We start from the raw sequence: 27,059 nt of genomic DNA, 5'->3' as shown, positions 1-27,059 counted from the left end.
TTTTCATGTTTTCGCCTTACACTGATATACAGTCACTTTAAGGTTGGCAGGGTCTCATTTAGTCTCAGGGGCCATTACAATTGAAAATAAATTATCTAGTTTTTGTAATCTGAATAAACTCCCGGCAGCAAAACTTCAGCAATTGCACTAAAACATAGTAATGCTAATCATAACAATAATAATAATAACAATAAATTCAGCACTTTGAACAGGGGGAGGACATGATACAAATAGAAAAAGTTATCTGTTGGACAAATCCATCTGCATCAGCAGCTTTGAAATTGGTTTTATCTCCAAAATGACTAATGTGCATTTGGATGAGAAGGCCTGTACAATCAGGAATACGTGTTAAATTTATTAATATATGCACCAGACAAAGTCTCCCATCAAAAACAAGGAGGAGATTGAACTGGCAACGTTTTCCCTGAGAGCACAATGCAATTACCAAAATAAATAAATAAGAAAGTAAAAAGACTGTAGGCTTGACAAGATGAATAATTTCCTCCCTGGGTTATGGCATCAACTTAACTGTCTCTTCACTGGACTTCACTAAATACCTTTCTTATTTCCAGAGAGGGACCCCATTCTGTCCAGATAAAGTCATGGCCACAGCTGAAAAGGTCACCCTCTGTGCCACTGTGGAGTCTAATTACCATGTATTAAATGACTCGACCTGTCTTCATTTGCATCCACCTCTGTTCTTCCCCTGCCATTATTTGCCCAGTTTTTTTGGGCAGCAATCACAATTGGTAATACCACACAATGTGTGGCTCTCCAGTGGAGGATGAGCTTCTCTGCCTCTTTCCAGTGCAGATGCAGGAGCTCAGCGTACTGGAGTCCTGCATGCTGTTTAGCTTAGTGTGTTTGAGTTGCACCAAAAGTGTGCAATGCAAAACAAAAAAAAAAAACATCTCAGATGGTTCTACATATTTTTACAGCAACATACCTACGAAATACAGTATATGAACTATGTTTTCCAATGAGCTCAGCTTTATATATGTGATTCCTGTAATAGGGTTTGGGGCAGAGCGTAGAGAAGGAATGTCAAAATCTAAAACTGTTTGCCACTTTGTCTGAGTCAGCTCTGTGTGAAGTGGAGGTGTCAGTCACAATAATGAACATCCCCATAATAGCTCTGCAAACTTGACACTAAATTGTAATGGATACCTTAGCATCACTTATTATGAGCTATGTTCCTTTATCAATCCCTTCCAATTACCTGCAATACAAGTAAGTAAAGTAATACTGTTGAGATTGATCTAAAATTGGCTGTTTACATATTACACATCCGTTTGGAGTTGATCAACACATAAATCAAGCGTGATTGATCCATTTGTTACTTCACTGTGATATTACCAAACAGAGACTATAGACAAAGCAAGCTGTGTCAGCATCATCAGCTACTAAAATGATTAGTTTATTCAACCAATTATGTCCAAACTGCTGAGACAGGTTGAAGCACGGTGAGGGGTGGAGCCGTGGGGATGAGGTGAAGGTGGAGTGGGTTAGCTAGTATAATAAAGTGCATATTCACACAACACATCACATAGCCAAGAGCCAGCTTCAGGGCAATAAGGCAGTAATGAGGAAATTCAATCAGCAGCTCTGGCAGTGTCTGAACTGCATGAGTGTTACTTATCTGATACGGTAGGGGAGCCTTTTAGTGGCACTTTTTTCCCCCATTTATTACTTCACACAAAATTACTAACTTTAGTACAGCTTGTCCAGCCAGCATAAGAAATCAAAACAGAGCCCAGAACTGCAGTAAATATGAATTTAAAGGTATTGATTTCTGCACTGCACAACACAGCTCTGTTGAGGCCACTTGAGCAGTCCAGTGTCTCTTATTGTTCATAGAGCTGAATATGGGCTTTGACTGAGCAAAAGTCTGAGGCTGGCACTGACACCGGAGCAACAGAGTGGAAATTAGAAGGGCTCCTTTTAAAATCCCAGAATCACTGCGACCAAATGAAAATACGCACACTGTTCTACATTATTACTTGTCGCACGGAAGCAATAAGTGGGAGAGATTTACAATAGGCAGTAATACCTGCTAATATACTTGTGTTCCATGGGGCATTTAGTCTGGAAATCTTCCCTTAAAAGAGCCTCTACATTTCCAAATGACTGCAGTATGAGCAGTTAGTGAAGCATTTTGGATTTAATCAACCATCGAACAGAGGTGGGGGGAGGGGGGTGGTGGGGACTGTCAATTCGACGTTTGAATATAAGTGAGAAAGACAGTGAAAACCGGGGTGCTGAAAGGGGTTCTTATAATCAAAGAACATAATCCTGAGGTACTGCAGGCCTGATCGGAAAAATGCACAGTGGGTGTTAGGCTACACTTGCAGGTTGGATACCCTCAGGCTATTCAACAGTTTTTTTTCCATCTTGGCTTCTCGTGGTCATTTCTCTAAATGGCAGAGAAATATTATCATGGGCTCAGGGATTGACTTCACCTCTACATACTGAACCCTATCAGCTTTTTGCAGTTATGACCTGGCATGTTTCTGGGAAACACTCATTTTCCCTGACTGACTTGAGCCCCCGCAACATATTGACATTTAAAAGCTGCACATCATAGCGTTGCTTTGCACGTTCATTACCCCCCCCAGCAATTTAGATGCGTAAGCAAAAAAATATAATAACAATAGAAAATGCAACCATTTTTCTTCCACGCCTCAAAACGATTCTTTTCTTAATTAAAACTGTTACAGTGGTTGCTCTGTGGCTTGACAGCAGCTATTGTGGCTGCTTCAAGGCCACACAGATGGCAAAAGAAGACGAGGGCATTTTTTTGTGTACCCCACACACACACACACACACACACACACACACACACACACACACACACACACACACACACACACACACACACACAGTCACACAGAAAGTCTGATGAACAGTGGATCACAGTGTCCATTATTTTTGTTAGGGTTTATGAATATCTCAAGAGATGAAAGAAGTAAGGCTTGAGGGAGCAGCAGATGAAAAACTCCATCATATCTCAAGAGGTACAAACACTGACACTCTCTCTCACACACACTAAAGTACACAAGGTGTGCACAGGCGCAGATACACACAGGATTTTCAATTTGCAATCAGACCCAGCATGGTGAACTCTCCATGCTCGCCTCCACTGTCCTTTGTATTTGGCATCAAAGTTCCGCCCCATGAAAGCCAAATTCTCTATGACATAGTGGAGATTGCTCTGTCGAAAATGTAATCAGCCAAAGCCGCCTGAAGTGCTGATGAATTACCGTGGCTTAGGAAAAGACAATGACTTGTCAGTTTTGCACCGATTGGCTCTGTCGAGGGACAAGTACCTAAAGGAGCTCAAGAAGTCACAACGCAGCCCCGCATCCCTCAAATCTGAATGGATCAACATGATCACAAGCAAAGACAGCTGTGCTGTGTAAGTCATCAGAGCATTTACTTTCTGCTGAGGTAATAACATCAGTCTAAATAGAATCCACTATTTCAGATATATTCACTTTGAGGAATATATTTACTCATAAAAACGTTTGTTTATTTTAGTGTTATAACCTCTAAAGCTGCCACTGAAGTGCTCTCATGTTGTGGTGATTTTAACTTTAAGGATAATTTCTTTGTGGAAAAAATATCGTATAGTTATATAGCTATAGTTCCTTAGTTTCCTTACAGCTGCATACTGTCATTTCTTCAGTGTGCTGATGCTCTTCATTTATCTCAAAATAACATTTGAAAAGCATGTGCTATGTAACATTAAAATGCATTTCTAGTGAGGAAGACAATCCTAAATTTTAATTAACTGGGTTTGAGCTTTTTACAGAAACTAGGAATGAAAGTTCCTTTTCTTCTGTTGGTTTTATGAGGTTGTGCACGATGGCAGATGGCTCCTGAAGGCTTATACATATTAATTCCTGCATCTCCTTGTAGTGCAGACATGTAGAGAGTTGTCCTGATTACAATTTAAGCACTGGAACTGCATTCATAGCGCAAGTTAACAACAAACTTTAAACAAAATAACAAATGCGAAAATCTTTGACAAAACATTTCTAATGCAAAATGAGCTACTGTCATATGTAGTATACTCTTGTCATATGCAGTATACTCTTTCTATGTAAGTAAAACAAGTAATCAGTCTATGCCTTTGTTGTTACACTTATACTTTGATTTGGATGTGATGCCATTCCATGACTACACCCATCATACTCATTCCCTCTCTCAGCACTTTCTCTTCCTTACTCTCCTCCCTGGCTTCTCAGTCACCTAAAAAATGTTACTGCAGGCGAAGGTAATTCAAAGTGTGTAGCTGCCCACATAAAATACAGCTCGAAGACAGAGCAGCAAAGGGGCCACATGAAAATATGGCACGCTAAGTGTCACAGAGTCAGTACAGTCAGCCTAAAGCATGAAACACTCGTCCCACAGCTGCGTCAAACATGATTGCTGTTTACTCTCTGCAAATGCACTGTCAATACCGCTCGTGGATTTCACTGACTATGGGGATTTTTCTAAAATGTGTTTTGAAAATAGAAAACATAATGATAACAGGAAATTACGCCTCCACACTGAGGCCAAGGTAGATTACCAAAGTACTAGACTTGGTTGAGTTTATCAGGTTTCCCGTGAGTTAATATTTAAAAAAAAAAAAAAAAAAAAGGCAGAAATGTAGAAATTCGTTTCAATCAGTGATTGAAATGCTAAGCTACTTTTCTTAACCTTAACCTCCAAAATGGTGCAGAAATATTTTTAATGCAATATATGTATTCAATTATTAATATAATAAATAAACAAGACAGTAAGCTGAGACTGTTTCAAAATTGGGCACCGTACAAAAAATATAGACTGGACATAGTGTGAGACTGAAAAGTCCAAACATATAATCACATTTGCTGGTATGACAAAATGAAAAACCCATGTTTAACTGTGCTAATGGAGATAACTGTGCTCTTTCCTGTTCAACAACCTGCCCTGGTGAACACTCACACTGCACAAGACCCGTTAAAAATGGATCTTTCGCTGTTACATCTCATTAAAAATGGACAAGATGGGGGGGTCACCAGGAGTTGGAGTCTCAAAGCACCATCAGCTGTGAAATGAAAATAGGCTAAATTTACACTGAGCAATAGGAGAGGCCTGAATGTTTTGTGACCTCCCATTTCTCCCCAGTTAAGAAGAATACAATCACATATCATACTCCAGCAGTAAAGTGCTGACTTTCCCATGTTGCCTCTGTCAATATTCATCCATGTTCATGCACAGGGGTAAAGGTTCATTCTCTGTGGCTGAAAAAAACACAGCCTAGCTAGGTGGAGGCGTGCCTCAGCCCTGGCAATGGTCATTAAATAGTCATGGGTCCCTGTGCTGAGCTGTGCTGGGCTGCTTCAGCCTTAGTGCTCACGTTATACTCATCACCGCAGGGGTCAGTTAGAGTGCAAGGCTGCTCTTCAGTTACGGGACCAGTTTGCCGTCACTACAGACGACACAACACTGAAAACTCACATGGACACAAACACACATGCACATTCACCTTCCTTTAACCCCCGTTGGTTTGTCTGCATGGAGTAAGGTCATGTCACGGTCACTGAGCGGTTTGACGTGTCACAGATGGATGGTCGCTTCCAATTTTTTTATTTTGGGTGGGGGAGGGCGACGGACTGTCTCGTCTTTCTTTGAGAAGGTATGTCTTTACATGTTTCTGTCTGAGTGAGTGTATGTAATCTGGTTATGTGAAGGTCACCAAGCAAAGTGGATGAAAGAGGATGCAGCGTTTGAGCTCTTATCGGGCGATGCGAGTGCCGTGTGTGTGTGTTTGGTCAGTCATAATGGAGCAGGACCTGGAGCTTCTCAACTGTGGAAGCCAATGAGACATATCCGAGAAACAGCATGGCTTAAGAGATCTGTTCGTGATGTTTGGTTTCCTCCCAAAGGGCTTTTTTCCTGCAGAGTTTACAATGGAAATCTCACATTTTATTGGACGACATGCCTTTTTCCTCTCCACTGTGGGGAAATAGCTCAGCTCTTCCAGTCACAGCAAAATAGCAAAGGCCCAGGAAGCCAAATTGTGTCTTTGTGGAATACTGAACATCCAGTGATGGATACTTCTGCCCTTGAGGAGATTATAAATTACTTAGTTAGTTGCATGATTTATCAAACTACAACTAATTATTATTACTTTCACTATCAATTACTCTATTGATTGCTTTGAGGCAATTCTGTGGCAACTTTAGTCAGTCTGTCACCTTGGTACAGACTGATAAATCACATCAAGTATTGGATGGATTGCAATGAAATTTGCTACAGACATCCACGTCCCCCTTAAGATGAATTATAATTATTTTGATGGATAATTATCCTCAAATTTGAAGATTTGAAGATCTGGAACCAGATAATGTTTGGCTTTAAATGTCATTCTAAATTCCTACAGCCTGCAGATCAAAGATGATCAATTAATATCCTTCCTTTATTCCAGTGTGTTTCTTGGCACTAAATGCGCCATTTTAGCACTGCCCTCAGGGCCCCATGGCAGGCATCTTGCACACTCAACATATAACATGTGAGAACTGAAGTGATGAATGACTTACAACACACTGTGGATTCAGCAAATGTTAAATATTCTCATTAGCTGGTTGAGAGATCACACGCACTCCAGCAGCACTGCTACTGCACCTTTAACCGCCTGAACGAGAGGCAGTTCAAAACAACCCCACCCCCACCCTCAGCACACTTGTGTCTTCTTCTCCTCCTGTCTTCATCACCCTTCTCTTTTTCTGTCTTGATCCATCAGCTGTGGGGCTTCAGGCACTGGAGCGACAGGCAATATCGGCTTCTGAGCTGTCATACATGTCTCTGTCACGGCCGAAGAAACAAGGCACTGGAGATGGACAGACACCTGATCTGTAGTAACTGGTGCTCCCCTTTGGGGCGACTGATCCTGGTTGTTAGCACGAGATTAACCAAAGCAGCTGTCCTTACAAAATGCTGCGACCTGACTTCTGCTCTATCCTTGACTTCTGCTGGATCAACTGAATAACTCCTACAAAGTCTTGTTCTGAAAGAATAAACAGCAACTGGTAGTGTCTTATTGAGACACACTTTCCTTCCCTACCCAAAAGAGAAACAGATAACAAGACATATTTAGCTCTACTTTCCGCAGTGCCAACCTGCCAACAACAGGTCTGTTTAGGAGGAGGGCATGGGATAAAGAGTGGAGAGGAGCAGGAGAGATGAGCAAAGCACAGAGCTCAGGGCAGAGGTGGCTCCTGGCCATCCATCTCTGGTTCCAGGATTCAGAGAGTGCTGACAGGTCTGGGTCCCCTGGCTCAGGCCTCTGGGCTGTAACCACGGATACCCAGACAAACCAGGAGCTGTCACTCAAGCAGTACCAGCCAAAGAGAGTCACAGGAGATGGGAAAACAGGATAGCGAGACACCAGGGGTGTGTGTGTATGTGCTTATACCTACTTGTGTGTGTGTGTATTACAGAATAACAGACAGGAAATGCGACAGTTGAGGTTTTTGTGGGGTATCTTCAGTCACTCTCGAGACACAACACATACAGAGGACACATGACAAACAAATTCTTGATACTGAGGCAGGTTTAGTGAAAACTCCAGGCTTGGACAAACACAGACATGTCTGCAAATTGCCACCTCATGAATTTCGCAGCTGTCTAAATCTCCTTGACAATTTTATAAAAACACAAACTGTACTGCTTTTGGCAAGCACCTTCTTTTCAGACACATAAAGAAGATAGTGATGTGGGCACTATAAAACAAGATAGGTGGTAATAGAGGCTGGTTAAAAGGTGTGAATGATCAGCTTCAATAGAAGCGCAGGAAACTATTCACAAATGAATGAATACACAGGTAGGGTAAGACGAGAGCATAATAACAAAATTTAACAAAAGATTTGAAATCAGCCTCCGCTTTCATGATTCTGGTCATATCTCTTTCTAAGAAACAGAAAATATGCTCTGCTCTTATAAGGGAACTATAGATTTGTATTCCACAATATTCAGCAATTCTCAGAGGTTTCCAAAGTACACTCATCACAGATCTAGCGGATGAGAGCAAGTAAACACAAAAAAGACAAGGCAAAAAAACCCCAAAAAAAACAGCCAAGAAGAAGCATGATGTAGCCCCATAATGTCTGCACATTGATGAATTGTCTACAGCAGAAGAATAACAAATAAATTATTCAAATCTCTACCTTGGTGAAGTCAGAGGGGGCTTTCTCTTTGTTCTGCACCCTGGCATTGATTTCTCCCAGTGGCGAAGAGTGGGATGCCTGAAGGTTAGATACACACACTATGTAGATAAATGACTCCTGAGCTCTGGAGTTTGATCCAAATGAAGCAATGATGTAGCTCACTGGCCCGGGCCCACCTTGAAGTAAAGTGTGTGCTCTAGTAAAATGTGCTCTCAGTGAGTCAGAGTGAGCGTGTGTGAGGATATATGTGAGTGCCAAACTCCCACCAGTGTGGTAGTGGCAAGGTAGGGAGAAAACAAACGGGAAGGGAGAGAACGATAATCCGCAACCATGCTATGAAGCTCATATATTGTGATAATCAGATATTTAACTTTAATATTTAAGTTTCATTCGTAGTAGTAAGGTAGTCCGCATATGTCCGCTTATGTGCATCACATGTATGTATTTCTGTATTTGTGTCATGATGTACCACTGCATCCATGTGTGTAATTATGTTGGTGTTCCTGTTTTCCTCCCTTTTAAATCCAATCAAACGCTTAATGATGCTTCTAAATGCACATGTCACTGATTGGGTGCTAGTGTGTGTGTGTGTGTGTGTGTGGTAATGCATGTGATGGCGGTGTTAATGTTTATGTTTTTCCTTTTCTCTCAATCCAATGCCCAGCAGTGTTCCTGGCTGTGCTGTGCTGCAAAAAATGGCCTGAGTGGTTTGGGAACATTTCCCCCTTACAAACAGGGGCAAATCAATAACGTCTCGGTTGAGAGAGCCACTCTCCATATGAAGGTGAGCTGACTCAGCAGTCCCAGACGCTGGGGGTTAGGAGGGGTGGGGGTGGAAATGATTGCTTTACAAGCGGTAAAATGCACGGCGTTGTTGAGAACCCTCTGTGGACTCTGTGCTACACGCCTTCTCGATCCTCTAGCGGACGAGCAGGATGGAGAGGAGAAGAGCGCTCGCATGCACGCTTGTCTTGTAAATACAATAGGCTGCTCTCTCTTCAGCTGTGAGGTGCAGTCGAGCTCTATTGGTTTCTCGTTTCCCTACTCATACTTGCTCTCTGACAATCTACTCCAATGCAGTAGCCTGGCAAGCCCTGATTTAGCCTTTGCCAAGTCAATCACAGCTCTACAGTGGCACAATGGAGCCAGAGACCACAGGAAAATTCCCATCTTTACCGTCTCTCAGGGTCGTTGTTATTCCTTTAGGTTTCAGCACTATGACTATGATGACTATGCTGATTAAATGCAAGGGTTTGCTAATTACAGGGTGATCAGGCAGGAGAATAGGCAAAGAGAAGGTGGACATCGCAGGGCCCTCCAACGTCCTTCAGGCACAGCAGGGGATCTGCAGCAGCAGCAGTTGTTGGCGGTGGAGAGGAGAACACTGAATTATCTCTCATTAGACGACCTGAAGGGCTGGCCCACCTCTCAACATCACCGGCAAGACCCATCTATTTTCCTTCCTCTCTTTGTTTCTTGAATGCTTGAATGGGGGTTCAAGCGTTAGTTCACCTGTTGATGTTTATGCTAGAAATACACAACAGCTATTTTCAAATCCAACAGCATTTGTATCGACTCTTATCTTACATTTGCCAGTTAAAGGATCACACTGGTGATAAGGCAAGTTTTAGCCCTCCACTACAAATAACATTATTGCCAAGCACTTTTCAAAGCACGTCATAAGATTACACTGATTTTCTATCAACCAGGGAGCCATTGGTTTACATTTACTTCAGTTCACTCCAAAAATCTAATCACAGAGCCCTGACCCTTCCTTGAGATGGGCCATCCATCACAGTAAATATCTTTTTGTTTTTTCGCCACAGCTAGGCCATTGTTGTGTGATAATGCAGTTGAGAGCAGGGACAATTCTGAAAACTCTCCCAACTGGTTTGTGGTCAAGGACCCACAACATCTACATGTAAGACTTGGCTGCTACAAAAACATTCATATTATGCCGACAGTCAAACCCAGGGGAGAAACAAGTGATGGAGTGATAGATGATATTTGGACATGTGAGGGGCAACTGATAAGTTAATGGCCGAAGCTATAACCTTTAGTTTTCCAACATAGTCCCATCATACGTTTATACATTTAATCCAACAGTTGTGAAGCATACAGATCCCTTTTTTGCAGACCTCAATCATAGTCAAAACAGTGACCACTTAGCTCTCTACTGTTGCCACCATGTCTTTGTAGACCTTCTTGAGTGATAAACCCTCATGACCAAGGTAGTGATGAAAAGGCTGATGCTATTTTCTCAAACAATGCTGACTGGCAATTTTCAGTTACCAGAAACGAACTGATACCACTTTCAGCATAATCACGCAAAGAGTTGAACTGCACATGGAACAAGAGCCGTATAACATATAACATCTCCCTTTGCCGTAGGATACAAATTTATCAAGCACGCTGCATAAATTAAAAGGGTTGAGGTTGAACAGATGACACATCAGACAGATTCCATCAACAGCCACTGTCTGAGCAATATACAATGCTGCCATACTGTCGCTGGCAGAGAAGGTGGAGGTTGAATATTGGCATCAGTGTACCTGCACCTGGAAGCAGTGCATTAAACATGCAGATAACTAATAAAGAAATCAACTCCAAGTGAGAGGAGTGGTAGCTTAAAGATCTCAGATTTCAGACTGATAGAATAATAGAGTGAAGCAGAAAAATCTATGAATGGGAAAGTGTCCTGAGGCATAGCTGAGAGGGAGTAATAACTGAAGGAATAGAGCAGAGCAAGTGAGGTTGTAACTCGAATTGTTCACAGTGATGGATTACTTATTTCAAGCAAAGTTTAAGCCAGGCGGGTAGAATTTCATTTCTGAATTGTGTGGAAAGCAGGAACACCCCTCCCCCCACACACACACACCCCAACCTCAACACACACACATACACACACACACACACACACACACACACACACACTGCATGATAACAGTAAATAAAACTTCTGGTATCAGGCTTCCACATCAGCACTGGAAGAACAGCAGCAGTTGCCATTCTGTCATCTAATATGGCGTGAGGAACAGAAGATATTATGAAATGATCTCTTTGACAAGCTGAATGCGGTAACGCGTCCCTGTCCATCACTTGAATGAAATGTTAAATGACATGTGCATTGCAATATGTCAGAAAGTAATAGCCTGTTGCCACATCTTCGCCGCATTCCGGTGTGGGTTAAAGCAGGTCTGGTGTGGTACAGTACGATAATAAAGAAGGAAAAATAACACACAAATGTGAGTGTGAGAATACTTTATGTATATTATACTAAGATAAACCCCATATTGCAACTGTTCTAAATAAAGCATAAGCACTGTATCACTGGCTTTTCACTCCATTCTGGGGTGATAAAATCATGCAGCCCGTTTCAGCAAGTTGTTGACAGTGTGAGAATACTTCATACTGCACATAGCCTTTATAGCAGCTGTCTGCTCTGGTGAGGGGCTAGAAGAGCCAACCGAGGTGAATATATTACTCTCATTCAGTGAATGTCACAAATGCCATTTCCAACTGCTGAATGTCACAAGGACTTTTCGGGTGACTACTAACACTGTGGAGTGCCATGACGTCTACATCCCCGCTGTTAACATCCCGTATCCCAGCGTTTTAAATATCAAACAAAATCGCACTTGCTTTGAGCCAAGTAAATATCAATACGCCAGAAAGGCTGAAGGCGATTGGTTGGTGTTTTCCTGCTGATTACTGCTGGAACTTTTGGGCTGCACTGCTCAACTACATGCCTCACTTTTTCAACAGAATGAGAGGCTTTGATATTGATTTTTTCCTTCCATACTGTGCACAAATATTACTAGTGTAGGAATCTGATGCTTTATTGTTGTAAACAAACATTACAGCAACAGCTTTAGACTGGGTCGTTATTTGATGGTGGAGAGGCAGCCATTTTTAATGAGCGACCCCTTTGGCTGGTGAAGGGTCACAGGCTCTGTAATGTACTCAGGAAAACAAAAAAAAGAAAAAGAAACTGAAGCACATCTCTCTAACACACTCCCCTGCGTCACTGAAGCTCATCATTTGCAGCGCAGTCATCAGGGGCACCCTTGCTGCTGCGCGCTGGGAGCCGACACTGATTATTTCCCACATCTTCAGATATGAATGTTTGACGGCAAGGTCGTTGTGCTCCACCAATCCATACCTCTAATTCTGCTATCAGTCATTACTGCTATACATCATCTCTCTCACATTCTCCACTATTTATATCGCTTGATTTAATAAGACAAAACCAGAGCTACCAGGGGAAAAGAGCAGCCTCATTTCATTGCAAACTGATATGGTTATAATTAGAAAAAATATCTTAAACCTGACAGAGAGCAAGTACCAGATTAAACTCATCATTGTTTGTTTGGATTTGAGACTGATATAATTATTTTTTTCCATGAAGACCAAAGTTCTTTTTAATTAAAGGTTCTTATCAAATCTGAATAACCTGCATAATTGGCTGAGGCATTGTGGGTAGGTGTTAAGATGGCACCATTAATACCTTCTCACAGCAAATAAACCACAATCACATAGTAGCCAAAATCAACAACTAGTGTTTATTGAAATTATTTTTGTTTTTCCAGGCTCTGAAAATAGGTATTTGCCATAACAATGCTTTGTGTTCCACAACAAACCATCAATATAAACAATAATTATACTTTCAGAATGCCTGGACTATACACAGCAAAGACAACTGATTTGATCCAACTGTTCAACACGTTTGACTGTATTTACCCATAAACCACCTATCAATCTTTGTGCTCGCTAAAGCAAATCTCGGTCATCTTCAAGCTTTGTGCATCTGTCAAGTGGGAAAAACAGGACACTACTTTTCAAAAAGAAAAGGGGCAGTGTACCGACCAGCATGTACAACAAAAGAAAAACAATCTCCAGTAATTGCCTACCATCAAACAGAGAACGGTGATTCAAAATGCAGGATAGAGGGAGGGTATGGCAGAGCATACTGCAAACCAGTCAAGGACGCTAGGACAATCCATCTTCCAAGAAACCACAGAACAAATCAGAAAGAAGATGCAGGGCTGATGGTGGGGGGGTGGGTTGTTTCCAGCCACACGCAGATTCATTAGGGCTGGACATGACACACACTAAACAATGAAGAGTTAAAAGACTGGGCTGCCTCTGACCTTTTGAAGGGAAAAGGTGGGGAAGTGCAAACGGGCAGAGTGGCGCAGAAGCTTATTGATTTCAGACAGTTTATCTGTATCACAGGCAACAGCCCACACAGGCTGCATGAACAACACTTTCACCTGTCAGGATTAGGTCTGCAAAGCCGACCTGACAGAGGCACGACGAGCACGATGTAAACACAGACACACAGATCTGGTATCCATCCACCTATATGTAGGTGGATTAAGGCAACTCACCAGTGCTTCTGCGTGAGATAACTTGGGATAAACAAATACTAAACTCTCTGTAAGTTTGCACTTGTGCTCTACTGTTTGCTGAAGAATGACGTTTGTGTGAAACACATTCAGCCATTAATAACACATACCGTACACCTCAGTACAATGTGAATTCATCCTCGCTGACAATGTGTACCACATTCCTGGTCAATATTGAAGCTAGACATTTTATATTGATTAGTTTGTTTCCAGTGCACAATACATAATTCATCAACTCTTTGTGTGCATGGGAATGCATATGTGTATGTGTGTGTGAGTGTTGGAAGGGTAAACCATCAGTCAAAGTCAACACCTTCCTTTGTACAATTACCAGAAATGTTATGGGAAAACAAAAGTCTCCTTTAAAACTGAGCGTGCCAAGATTCTGGGGAACCAATGCAGTAATCACAGCTTTCTTATCTCCCCAGCTCTTCATGAAAGGTTAAAAAAGGGTCTAAGACTAGTTCATGAAATAATTAAAAGCCTGATGCGATTAAAAGACAAGACGAGAAAAGAAAGAGAGTTCAGAGCCTTGCCCCGAGCATGTTAGCCTCCTCAATCTTTCAGTGGAAATTCGGTTTAGGGCTGGAGAGTGTTTTCCCCACAGTTCAGGGATCATAACACCCATGCTCTCAATTCAAACCTCAGCCAATACCAGAAGAGAAACACAACGTCATCACAGCAGTCTTGGATCAGCGGTCTGGGGCAGTTTCTTTAAAGTGTTGCTCATATCACAAGGGCACTGTACTGCTCTGGTGAACAATCCTCCATATACACATTCTGCTGCTGACCGGTGCCTCAAATACTCTCCAGCAATGATTCATGGACATTGGTTAATCTTATCAGGGACTACCTGGACACAGCAGTAATAAACTGGAAATTGTCTAGTGAATCTCATATCAAATCACAACCATGGGGAAAATAAAGCAACACAGCTGCTCAAAGCAAGAATGGACAAGTCTGAGGACTATTCTTGTCAAGACAAGCTATAATGTGATGATGGTAATTAATTATGTAATAAATTTTTTTTAGTAGATTCACCCATTAGTGTCAGAGTTCCTGCCTTGTTATTTTCTTCATTATGTATTCTTCATCTTATATTTATCCTGAATCTGTACAGAACGTAAGAATGCCATATTCCTTTATGGCTTTAAACAGCAGTACATGACACGGCTTGTGATTCAACCTTCAGGTTAATCAGACCCAGAAATGTAATATCTTCATCCCCCGCCCCAAACTTGCCGAAAACTGCCACTGAGACCCGAAACGTAACCGAATCTAAAGGTTGTCTGACTGGTCGCAGGTAGAAAATGAGATTATGATGAGGACTTGAGTAATGAAGAAAGCTGCTCGTCCTTGTCCACGATGTGACTCTTTGCCTGCTCGCCTCAAAGGAGGTAGTAAAGCCGCCTGCCACAGACATAATAAATGACTGGCCACTTCAATTAGTCCAATCATAAAATATAATTTGAGACACATCTATCTAACATGACCTGAAGATTCTGGGGAACGAACTGTCCTGTTGCTAATTCCTTAAATATCACATTCACTCAAGTTCTATGTCTGGGTCTCAAGTGACATTGAAATATAAAAATTAGGGGTCATTGCACAGATGTACTTTTGTTAGTATAGTAGTAGTAGGCATCGTACATTGAATCTGAAGGATGCAAGGTGAGACTAAAAGGATTCAAACTAGTTTATTCATTCAACTTAACATATCTTTGATATGTAAAACATAATAATGTAGAGATTGTTAGCACTGATATACATGTGGTGTGATATTTTCTATTAATGATGTACTGAGTGTAAACACCAGTCAGTTATTGGCATTTTTATTTTATGTAGTATGTTTACTATGTTAACCAACTTAATTTAACATGTTAGCATGCTAAAATTTGCTAAATAGCACTGATTACACACGAGGCTGAGGGGAAGATCAGGATCTTTGCAGGTTACACTTTTGGTGATAAACCCAAGTATTGGACAAAGACAAATGTTCATCTGCTGGTGGAGCTGTAGGAAACAAATCAAGAGATCCATACGCTTATTTGACTCCATGCTCTGGGGAACCTGAACGTCTCTACCAAAATTTGTGCCAATCCATCTTGTAGGCGCAGAGGCACTTCACTGAATATTGTCACTGGGATAAATCATCTGAGAAATATGGATATTTGTCCCAATGTTCATGTCTGTCCATCCAGTATTTCTTGAAACATTTTACTATAAGCCAAACTACATGAAAGGTCATGTTCATGGCCTGGGGACTATTCAGTCGTTTTTGAGATATTTCACTCCAGACTTTATGAAGCGGTGGACTGACACTGGACACTGCCATTCCTTGAGCCAACTGTCTGTGGGGCCTAAAGGTTTTACACCTAAGTGAAACAAAAACAATGTCACACCAAAAAAAAAAAAACCCACCAAAGCTTATTGTGATTCCTAATTCACAAAACAGAGAGACTGAACATTTTTTAAACCATGTTTTTCAAGCACTGGCCTGCATAGCAGCCACCATCCTTCAAAATGACTGAACAGTTTGATGTCTTGAATGAAACTGTTTTTGTGTCCATTATCCAGCATGCACTAGATAGCATCTCACCTCCAGCTGTGCAATGTTTTGTGGATTATTACAATAGTTCAAGAGGGTTCACATCACGCAGGCAACCCTGCCAGCTGTGAAACTAACTCTGAATTTATTCTCCTGTTAATATAAAGGCCTGGAGATGATGAAGGGTAATGCTGATGTCACTGTGTGTGTGAGAACTGATTTCAACTATTCCATTTTATCTACAGTTTCCCCGCAGCTCTCCATATACAATGATCAAGGACTGATTGAAGCTATTTCATTTTGCTTCCCCTGTTTTTGAATATTTTCAAGCACAACAAAAGCAACACGACCCTGAGTTTGACGTGAGCCAAGAAACACAGAATTCCCTGAATAAGCACAAAATCTTTAAAAGGTGTTGATGGGTTTGTGGTTTTTGTAATAAAATACACCTCTTTCATTCCCCCACTTTTGATGGTGAAGTGACTCCTATCTACAGCTTGATGGGAGTCAATTGCTGATGTCAAATGTGAAAACTGGAAGTTTGCTGCAGGTATACTACATATATACCTATATACTGTTCACAGACCAAACAAGACTACACTGTGCGTGTGTGTGTGTAGTCTTGTGTGTGTATATATATATATATATATATATATATATATATATATATATACACATACACACAAATACATATACATATAGATATAAATGAAGCTATTTGAAAAGCAATGGAAAGATCATCCTAATATAGTCTTGTCATCATCTTCACTCCCAGATACTGCTGTTTATTTTCCCCTGTGAGGCTGTGGCCTTGCATAGCGAAGAAGACACCACTCAACAAGCTCATCTTCAAAATCTGTTTACCAGAATGCAGGGTAGCAAAGAGGGAAATTTGACTCACAAATTCAACCTCAGAGTGTTCATGTCAACGTCTTCCTATCTGATTGTTTTGGCATTCACATCTGAATAGGATTGGGAGTGTGAGGCAAACACTGAGGCAGTAAGCTGCAGATGGTGCTCCAGTGAGGAAGTAAGTGGCGAAAGCACTGCCACCAGACACTCTTTGGGTAATGAACATGAGACCGCAGCCGAGCCGAGCCGAGCCTGTGTGCTGCCTGGGCACAGAGTAGACAGTGATAAAACAATGTGTTGGAAGCACCTGCACAATTTCCTGGACTTCAGCTTTCTGCAGTCTTCTGGGTACAAGACTGCCTCTGTCAGACAAGTTTCATTACGGTTTCATTTCTCCTGCAAAAGATTATTTTGCTCAGTTTCAGAGTTGTTGACGGTTTACAAAAAATAGGACTTGAGACTGCTCTGACTTTACTTAATTGATCTTTTTTAAGTCCAAAATTAACTTAAAAAACATATCATTCTACATGCATAGCTGCACAGTTTAACATTTTAATTGCTAGACTCTATACAGTGATGCTTTCCATTGCATGCTAATAAGGTCACATTTACAATGCTATCAAGTTGATGTTACCCTGGTTAGTTTAGCATGTTAGTATGCTAATTAGCACACCTGAAGCTGATGGGAATGTCATTGGCAGTGCAGGTATTTGGCCATAAACCAAAGTATTGCACCATTTAAATAAAATCTGAAAAGTCCCAAAAGTTAATATAATTCGTGCTAAGGGGGCCATGAATGTCTGTGTCACATTTTTTGGCAATGCATACAATAATGTTGTTTCCCTCAAAACCATAAATGTGGTGACACATGCTACAAGAAAAGTCAGGGGGATCACCAAAGTCTTTGTAATCAGACCACAGAATCAACATAGCTACAAAGCTCTTCAAATGCTTTATACTTTGACTTGCTTGAAGTGGTATCACAGTTCAGCATATTAAAATAGATAACAAACTTGGTATTTGTAATGAAGTCAAAATTCTTTTATCATGAGGGCAGTGGGGTGTGCAGTGAACAATAATGAAATTCAGTGACAGAAAGCTGGTTAGGAGAAAATGCAGGCGTAGAGCAAGCAGAGAAACTGTGAATCAGAAATGTGTCTTTGTGAGTCAAAAGCTAATTAGTACCAAGTCTGGATGTGGTCTGTACAGTGATACTCAGATATGTGAAATCTAGGCTTTATTCCCAATAGCAGTTCCAAAACAACAGGCCTTGTGCTAACCAGAGGGCTTGCTTCTATTCATCTCCCAATATCTTCCAGAGCAAACAGTTTGGGCAACAGCTGGACTTTCACTTTACCATCACTACCATGAAGAGAGGCTTCACTTCGACTGTGTTTGGAATCTACGACTGAGCCAATAGACACAAGATTACAGCCCACTAGGGGATGGAGATGTTGTTCAAAAAAAAAAAAAAAAAAAAAAAAACCACAAAAAAAACCTTTGCATAGGGAGCGATGAGCTACACCTATGTACATTTATACTGAATATCAACAATACAGCTTGAGGCACAACACAGGTTTACTGCCTTTAAGGAGATGAAAAGAGGCATCTAATTGTGAAAGGAAACTGAGGGTAGTGAGGCTGAAACAGCAACCTGCAGGAAGGGTCTTACATTAATACTTTCTCCAGCTGCTCCACCTTAGGGTTATTGTTCCACTGTGCCTATCAGAGAAGGATGGGAGGCCACTTGAGCAGAGCCTAGGCTGGGGCCAGGGCAGCACACCTTGGCCCTCGCATGCTCCATTAAACCAGGAGCAGGGGAAAGTATGAGGTCTTGACAGTTCCTGGCTCAGAGCCCTGCAGCTCACACAATTACTAGCCCCTTGTCTCTCATCCGTGCTTTGCTACCTTGTTTAAAATGGCTGCCTGTAGCCACGGTGTGGATGTAAACAACAAAGAAGCTGCAGCCAGAGGAATAAGCTTTCAAGCACCCTGATGATAAGATCTGTTGCTTTCTCCTACAGATCTTTCCATTATTAATTTGTTTGTTGTGTTCATGTGTGACAGTTTGCAGTTGGATTTAAAGATGCTGGGAAATTTCTTGGAACTGGTCCCATCTACTCAAGATCCCGATACAACTGTCCTAATGTAATATTAACAAAATCATACCTAATTTAGGTTTAGTGCTAATTAAACTATGTGTCAAGGTGAGACAAGTATGCAGAAATGAAAACTAACCTGGACAAAGGGAGGGGAAAAAAACCCTGAACCAGAGCAGGCTCACTAAATCACAGTGAGAATATTGCTATTTTCCCTGAGGCAGAAAACAGCTGGTCTGTGCTTCATCCCCAACACTCACATAATATTCAGCCTCTCCACCCAGAAACACCGACTTCACTGTGCCTACTTTCTTTAGCCAGCAGACATTTTGCCAAGTAAAGCTGCAAGGCAAAATTAAGTTTCATCTTAGAAAATGTTCTGCAAACCTACTTGATGGTTTAAAAAAAAAAAAAAATTGTACTGACTGATTTGAGACCATAGCATGATGTGTCTGGAACAATAAATAGGGTGTTGGCTTTCCAGACTTCATTAACCTGTTTTATATGAGTTGAGGAGAAAGAGATTTTATTTATCATTTTATTTATTTATATCTAAATTTATTTTTTTAATTTAGACCTTAACAAAATGAAGACAAACGACCCCATCTCCACCGCTGACTGACACAAGGGTAAACCATTGTTCAAATGGTTTCCATACATCTATAATAATCATACATCATTTTGAAAAAGGAACAGCAACTTAACACAGCTGCTTCGAAACATATCTTCCTGCCCATCTGTGACCACCAAAAAAAGCAATTTATTTTTATTACTTCTAAATAACTGGTTCAGCATACGAGTTACCGACAGCAGCTTTAAATTTTCCAAACACAATCTCACCCTGCTAAATAAACAGCAGTAATAGTTAATTCTTGCAGTGTCAACTGCATTGAATCTATAGTCAGTCCTGGCATGCTAAGCCTTGTTTTGATGAAACCATTGAGCAGTATCCAACAGAAATGAATTATTCTACTGTTTTAATTATCGAAACTAACATGCAAAACAAACAGCAAACACGTTATTTGCTGAAGTTATTAATGTTAAGCCTCTCAGTTACTAAGAAGCTTTGTGGTCGGACCTAGAGGTGCAAACAGCAGAAGATGGTAGACAAAGAAAAAGCAGATCGTGCATCACCTGAGGGAAATATAAAGGTTAATTCTGGCAAGCCTATTTCCACTCCCAGAATAGCGCAGGGTGCATAAATGATTATCTACTGCTGTGGAAAAAAAATGTATCTGATTGGATTAATCCAAAGCCAGGTCATCTCAGAACAAGAAACAATGTATCTTTCTCATATTCCTACTGTATGTTTTCATTCCAATTGAGATGGACCTAAAGGGGAAAGATGAAAAAAGGCAGAGGGAGGGAGAGATCATGGAGAAGGACAGCCTCCAGTCAGCTCCAGCAGAGGGGCCTTGCTGACCTAGATCCAGGCTGAGTGGGGATGATATTAGCAAAGCAATTAAGGGAGATGACAGCCGTCAGGCAGGGTCAGACTGACAGGGATAGGAGCCTGTCTCTCTCTCTCTCTCTCTCTCTCTCTCTCTCTCTCTCTCTCTCTCTTTCTCTCTGTCTCTGTCTCTCTGTCTCTGTCTTGTGTCTCTCTCTTGTAATGGCTATTGATTTTTCACAACCAAAACAAGATGCACTCTCAGCCCAGAAGTGGCTGAACTGGTAAAGAGAGAAGGAGGGAGAGAGAGAGAGAGAGAGAAAAGACAGCAAGAGAGAGAGAGAAATCAAGTTTTAAAAGAGTGGGGAGAAAAGAAAAGAAAGTGTGGATGGCATGAGGGCAGTGTAAGAGGAAGGGGCTGAGGCTCACAGGTTGGTGACCCTGTCAGCTCTTTGCTTGGATGTGCTGAAATCACTCCAGGCATGTCAAAAAACTTCATTCCCCAGAGATGATAGAGAAGAGTAACTTCTGCCTCAAAAAGTTCTTCCATGTTCTTGCCATGGGGATGAAAAAATGATAATATATGGGGTAAAGTGAGAGAGCCCAAACTTTTTCGTTATGGTGTGACAAAAAATGGAGGCTGTGACTCTAACTTAATTAACTCTTGAAAAATTCAGAGTAAATTAAGAGGTTAAGGAGTCGGCTAAGTGCCAGAAATTTCAATTTGTTGGCTCACTTCCCCTCTTTGTTTATATCCCAATCAGATATTTCTGCACATAATCTTGCTACACAGTACACATTTCAAGTAGTTTCTATGCTTGATAACGCCTCATAATTAAATAATTTAGCTTGAAGAAATGTAGCCAGTATTTTCGTTTCTTGGAATGGCTCCAATTGTTTTCTTGTTAAAACACAGTAAAACAAATTTACAAACACTGCCCCAAAGTTGTGTTATTTTCAAGAAACTCGGCTCTTAGGCTACTACTGCTGTGAGGACAGGTGCCTTTGCAGACATCACAGGTGGATGTTGAGTAATTTTTGTTTTCCACAATAGTTTTCCCCTGAAGACATTTCAGACACTTGTTAGCATTTTAAAATGCCACAAACTGTGAGTAATGTCAGTTTACACCAGTGAAGAGAGCTGGTGTTAACAGAGGGACACAGTGGACAGTATTTTTTAAAGTTAAATGTGTAAGAAAAAAAAAATGCTTTCAGCTCATGTGTGAGGGACTTTGTAGACGCACAGCACATGGACAGGAAATAGACAATATGCAGCATGAATCCTATGTAAAACAACATTATGGGAAATCTCATAAAAAACATATTACAGTATGACTGTGTTAAATCGCCCCACGAACCATTCATCCAAATCAGATTTACAGCAATTACAGGAGACAATGCCACTTACATCACAGGCCCATTCAGCTATCACAGAGCAGCATGCTGTATGTGTCGCTCCATCCCAGCATGCTTTGCTTCAGGCATGCGACTCGGTGGTGTTGTGTTTGACATGTCTGCTTTAATCTGATCTCAGTGGGTGCTTGTAAGTTTGACAAAAAAAAAAAAAAAAAAACAGCAGAAGAAGTAAACATACAGAAGACCAGTCTCTACACAGAAACAGCTGGTTGGAACATGAGTGATGATGAGATAAAATGGGAAAAGCTCAAGTGAATGCATACTGGATGCTCTTAAATACCATAGTGTGTTGTCAACAGTCTCAAATCAATACGCTGAGCAATATCCGTAGGTGGCATCTCTGAAGTGACACCTGTGTGACAACCACCCAGAGAGGGGCAGTGTTTTGATACACTGTTCACTGACATATTTGTTTTTCTTTCATCATTTCTAGATGCCACAGTGGGTCAGTATGTATGGAAGAGTCAGGAACACCTGCTGATCTGACACCTGAAGTACACTCGAGACAACTGGCACTCACTGTGCGCTGTTTTTCTGCTCAGATTCTCTAAGCTATATGCTATATCTCTTTCTTCTCTTTTTGCTTTTATCAACATGAATTTCTCTCCAATATCAAAATCAATTTTACAAGAACCACTTTCATTTTTCAGTTTACAACTTGGAGGGAAAGAATGCTGAGTTGTGTGAGCGCCTCGGCTGATGTGAATTTTGATTATTTTAGTAAGCAGCTGGAGTTAAAACTGAAAGTCAATTTGTGTTGCACACAAGATATGTTGAGGAGTTTGGAAGAAGCTTCGGGGGCAGAATTGTGGAAAAACCCATATGGTGCAGGAATGCACATTTACAAGTATGGGGTAACCTCTGCTGAGCCCCTATAGAATTGCTTTGACATGTGCACTACACATGTGTCTAACCCATAAAACTGCACACAGTTTTCACATATGCATCAAACGCACAACTTGTGAATCCAGAGGTGAGACTATTGACACAGACTAACTGAATATATCAAGACCAAACAGAAGCTGAAGATCGCATCTTTACTTTCAAGAGTCAGGCATAATGTGAACTACAAATGACCTGAAGCATGCCAGTGATTGCTCAACCACATAACATCTGTATTTGCTCTCTCAGCTCTACTGAACAATAACCATTCAGATAAGTGACAGCAGCCTCCCAAGGCACTGTTGTTTTCTGTATTTTATTTTATTTTTTCTCCCTTATTATAATACAAAAAAATAAAATTAATGGATGGGAATGACAGAGCAGAGCAAAATAAAACAAATTGGCAGCTTACAGAAAAAGTGAATATTTGGATGTCAGTACACACAGTGACTGAAATGACCAGAGCTGGGCTGAAGGTCAGAAATAAAAATCCATTGAACTGAGAACAAATGAGGTCAAGAAAGGCTGAAGACAAAGGCTAAAACTGAAATCCTAGCAGATCAAAGCACAATACAATAGATTAAAATAGAGTCTGATCAAATTCCAGTTCAGGTGGAAAATGTAGATTTATTTAATCTCCGCCTCGAGCAGAACAAGCGTGCACGCTAACCTTGGCACCTCAGTCACACTTGTGAACAGCAGTGGAAAATGTCATAAAACATGGGAGACGTCCCGCACATATGTAGGGACAGAGATATGTGCCATAATGAGCTGCACTCGGCAGATGGCCATTAAGGCTTGTGTCAACATTAGGGAGATATCCAAATAAAAATTTGGCAGATGATACTCGCAATTAATTCAGAGTAAATTTTCACGCAGACCCATTGACCACGGATGATAAGAAGGTACATCTGAATTCTTTGATAAGAGACCCTGTTGGGAAATTAATTTCAGCGGAGAACATTTGGTCCTTACAGAGCGGCGATGTAATTAAGGTTAAAAAGGAGTTTTCATACTAGGCATGGAAATTGCTTCCTTTCAAATGTATCTTTGTAAATCTGACAGGGGCTAGAGCGGGTGGACCATGGCTAGTCACAATGTCAGCGTGCTCTTAAAACTGCTGCTGGACAAAAAGCCGCCATGCTATGCAACAGCTCAACCCAGATGGCAAAAGGAGAGGAAATCATATTTTGACTCAAACATCTCGAGTGAGCTGAAAAGTCTAAAATGGTCTGTCAAGTTCAGTGTGCAACAAAGAGGACGAAACAGTAATAAGTTATGGTTTTTCTCTGAATCGCATATACTGCATAATACAGTGTGTGGGCTCTGTTTTATGTGTGCATCGCTGTCAGCATCATTGTGGAGGTTGCAGCAAGATAAAATAACATTATTGTCAGGATGTAAGACCAAAAAACAAAATCTTTTTTTACAGCAGCTCCTGTAAAATGTGAAGAGGAAAGAGCAAAAGTAATATGATACAATAAAATGCTCTGCAAAGATGAAATTACCTTTAACTTCTGCTCCTGAAGCACACACTGTTTTATACCCAAGCTCAAACTGAGTGCTGCTCCAGACATTAAGTGAAACTATATACCTTACCCGCTGTGATAACTATCTTACAGTAGGATGACAACTAATGACACACACTAAGCTTTGATATATGGGTCATGCCATCACGCCTCCCCGCAGCCAGAGCATAGATACCCAGTATAAAAATCAATATGGCATCGCTTACATGGAGGCCGAGCACAAGGGGACATTCAGGTGTAGATATTCTTAAATAAGACAGCTGACATGACAGACACACTGTATGCCCTGGAAAGGCAAAGCCTGCTGCTTGATATCGTCAGGCTGCAGGACATCTTCACCAAAGAGAAAATGAAGGTTTGGCAACAACGGGCTCAGGCAAACCATGGCTGACAGGATTTCATGAATGAATAGATGGATGGATGGACAGCTGGTGATGCTAAACACTTTTCAGCTTTCTTTTTGTGTTATGTCACTGTGTTTGACTTACATTCCTCTGCTGAATTGCCCATTTAAAAGAGGAATAAAAGGAGACATTTAAAAGGGCCTTTCAATGGACAAATACATCAGGGTAAAGCTTGTTTGTCATTGTCTGACTGTCGAGGTTAATGATTTTTCATTGCAGGTGTGCTTTTGTAAAGCCCAGTATTTCTTCAGCTTATGGTTCTATCAATAAATTGCAGCAGTCAGTATTAAAAAAAAAATCTGAGATGCCTGATGTTCTCTACTTTGTGGGGATTTGTCATATGCTGTTCATCTTTATCTCAGCGTCACTGCTGCCCATCCTGGACTGACACTGCTGAGAGAGAGATTTTTAATTTTGGTTTCTGGTAAAACAAAATAAAAAGGTTTGAAACACTGAGTACTCTGCAATGAAAGATCAGGGCACATTTTCAAACTATTTAAAAACTGTACTTTTTTCCCCCATGTAGTAAATTATAGATTGTAGATTATAATGAAGCTGTAATGAATAAAATTGGCCTTTTGTAGCCTACTCAATCTACAATTTGCTGTTTGAAATACTGCACAAAAGAGCGTATAAAACTGGTTATTTAAACATCACTATGAGCACAGGATGGTGACATCATGGTGCCACAGCAGGTAGCGTCATACCTTTTTGGGTACAGAAATTTTATCTTCTGAATAAAACATGATCTGACAGCTCAACTTTAATGACTGCAAATGTAGCATTACTGTCCTTATTCCACTTCTCTACTCCTTAGTGGAAAGAGATACTCAACATAAAGTAGTTGCATACTTTTTCTCTCCCTTATGAAGCGTTTACACTGTGCAGTCCCTGAGGGCATTTTAAGGAAAAAAAGACAACACTGATAGCACTTCTAAAAGTGCCAGCAAGCTCCATTCACAGACATTAGCCTCAATGGCCTGGATAAGATGCCATGTTAAAACCCCTGCTGCGAGTATGTGTGTGTGCTTGTGTGTGTCAGCCTCTTAGGATTCTATGCCCCTTTAACCATGGGCCGACCTCCTGCAGTGCCCTATGTCTTAATCACTCCAGGGGCACGCAGGAGACAATACCTCGCTGTTTATGTGACAAGAATAAAACCGGGTACGTGTGACAGCACGAGCTGCGGTCTGTGTTTATGCTTGTGTGTTTATGTTCCGCCTCTGTTATGGTCTGGTAACGGCATTTGAAGGGGATGCACAAAAAAAAAAAAAAGGGAGGAAGCCATTTTTATCATTAAGGCAGTGGTTGCGCGTTGCAAGGGCCACAGGTTGTCTCCTGAATGGCAGCGGGGGAGGCTTGTGCAAACCATGACCTTGCTCTCCGCATTCTCCTCTCCCTCCTTCCTACACACCTGATTGCTCTCTGCAGCAAATACAATATCAGACACGCACCTCATGGTGGCCAAGTCAGAGGTCACATCATTAGGGACATCACTTTTCTGCTTAGAACATACCTTTACGCAGAACTACCCCCATCATTTTCCATATATATACACACAGCACTGAGTCCAGATAAATGCCTTAGCAAAGCTTTTCCCTCCTTTGTCAGCAGGTGAAGACTTTTTTCTTAATAATGGTAGTAAACAGAGGCAGGGCTTTTATAAAGAGCGTTTAACATTACATAAGGCTCTTTCTGCTATATGTAACTATGTTGAAAAAGAAACTGTGGTAGTGAGAGATGACACATGGCAGGCTGTGAGACAGGGCTAATGAACAGGAGAGAGCACTTTAAAGTCTTTATCTCTTCACAGCAGGACCGTCCATTAGGTAAAGCCACATGTGTGCATAACCACAACTCGTAATTACGTATCACCATCTTTTGTTCAACAAGGATAATGCATTCTTAAAACGCAAAACAAATATATTAATTCCATGCTATCACATATTAATGTTAGAAACAAACTGAAATTATGGCTCCAGGCATTGTGGTTAATGAATTGTAATTGATATATAGCGCAGTATATATGCAAAACGCTGAACTGACCTGGTGGTATGGTAAGAGAACGCGTGATATAAATGCATGTTTAAAATATTTTAATGAAGAATGTTTCCTTCACTGGCAGCAAAGCCTGAGGCAGAAGGTCAGTCCATGAAACAAGTGGTCCATAAAAACACATCTCATAAACTATTACAGATTGCAGTGAAATTTTGTACAGCTTTGGTTCATGGTGTAGTGCAGAGCAGCAGTGAAGATCAATTCATTCATCATTCATTCAGTCATTGAATTAATCGCAAAAAATATTCCGTTTTTTCTTTGTTTAGTATGATCTTCTG

The 27,059-nt window shown here is 41.0% G+C and overlaps 1 protein-coding gene across 6 annotated transcripts in view; it reads right to left on the bottom strand.

Moving 5' to 3' along the window:
- Positions 1 to 27,059, bottom strand: part of LOC124050385 (kelch-like protein 29) — a 191,324-nt gene that overhangs the window by 149,002 nt on the left and 15,263 nt on the right. For 2 of the 6 annotated variants that reach the window (XM_046372860.1, XM_046372858.1), the window contains exon 3: positions 8,196 to 8,273. The exons of the other annotated variants lie outside the window; for them this stretch is intronic. The gene's annotated coding sequence lies outside the window, so the exon portion shown is untranslated. The remainder of the gene's footprint in view (positions 1 to 8,195; positions 8,274 to 27,059) is intronic. 6 annotated transcript variants of the gene reach the window in all.

Source organism: Scatophagus argus, chromosome 19 (assembly GCF_020382885.2).
Source record: "Scatophagus argus isolate fScaArg1 chromosome 19, fScaArg1.pri, whole genome shotgun sequence".
Taxonomy (NCBI): domain Eukaryota; kingdom Metazoa; phylum Chordata; class Actinopteri; family Scatophagidae; genus Scatophagus; species Scatophagus argus.
Note: the sequence above shows the minus strand (reverse complement) of the source record. Positions and strands in the feature narration are given on the sequence as shown.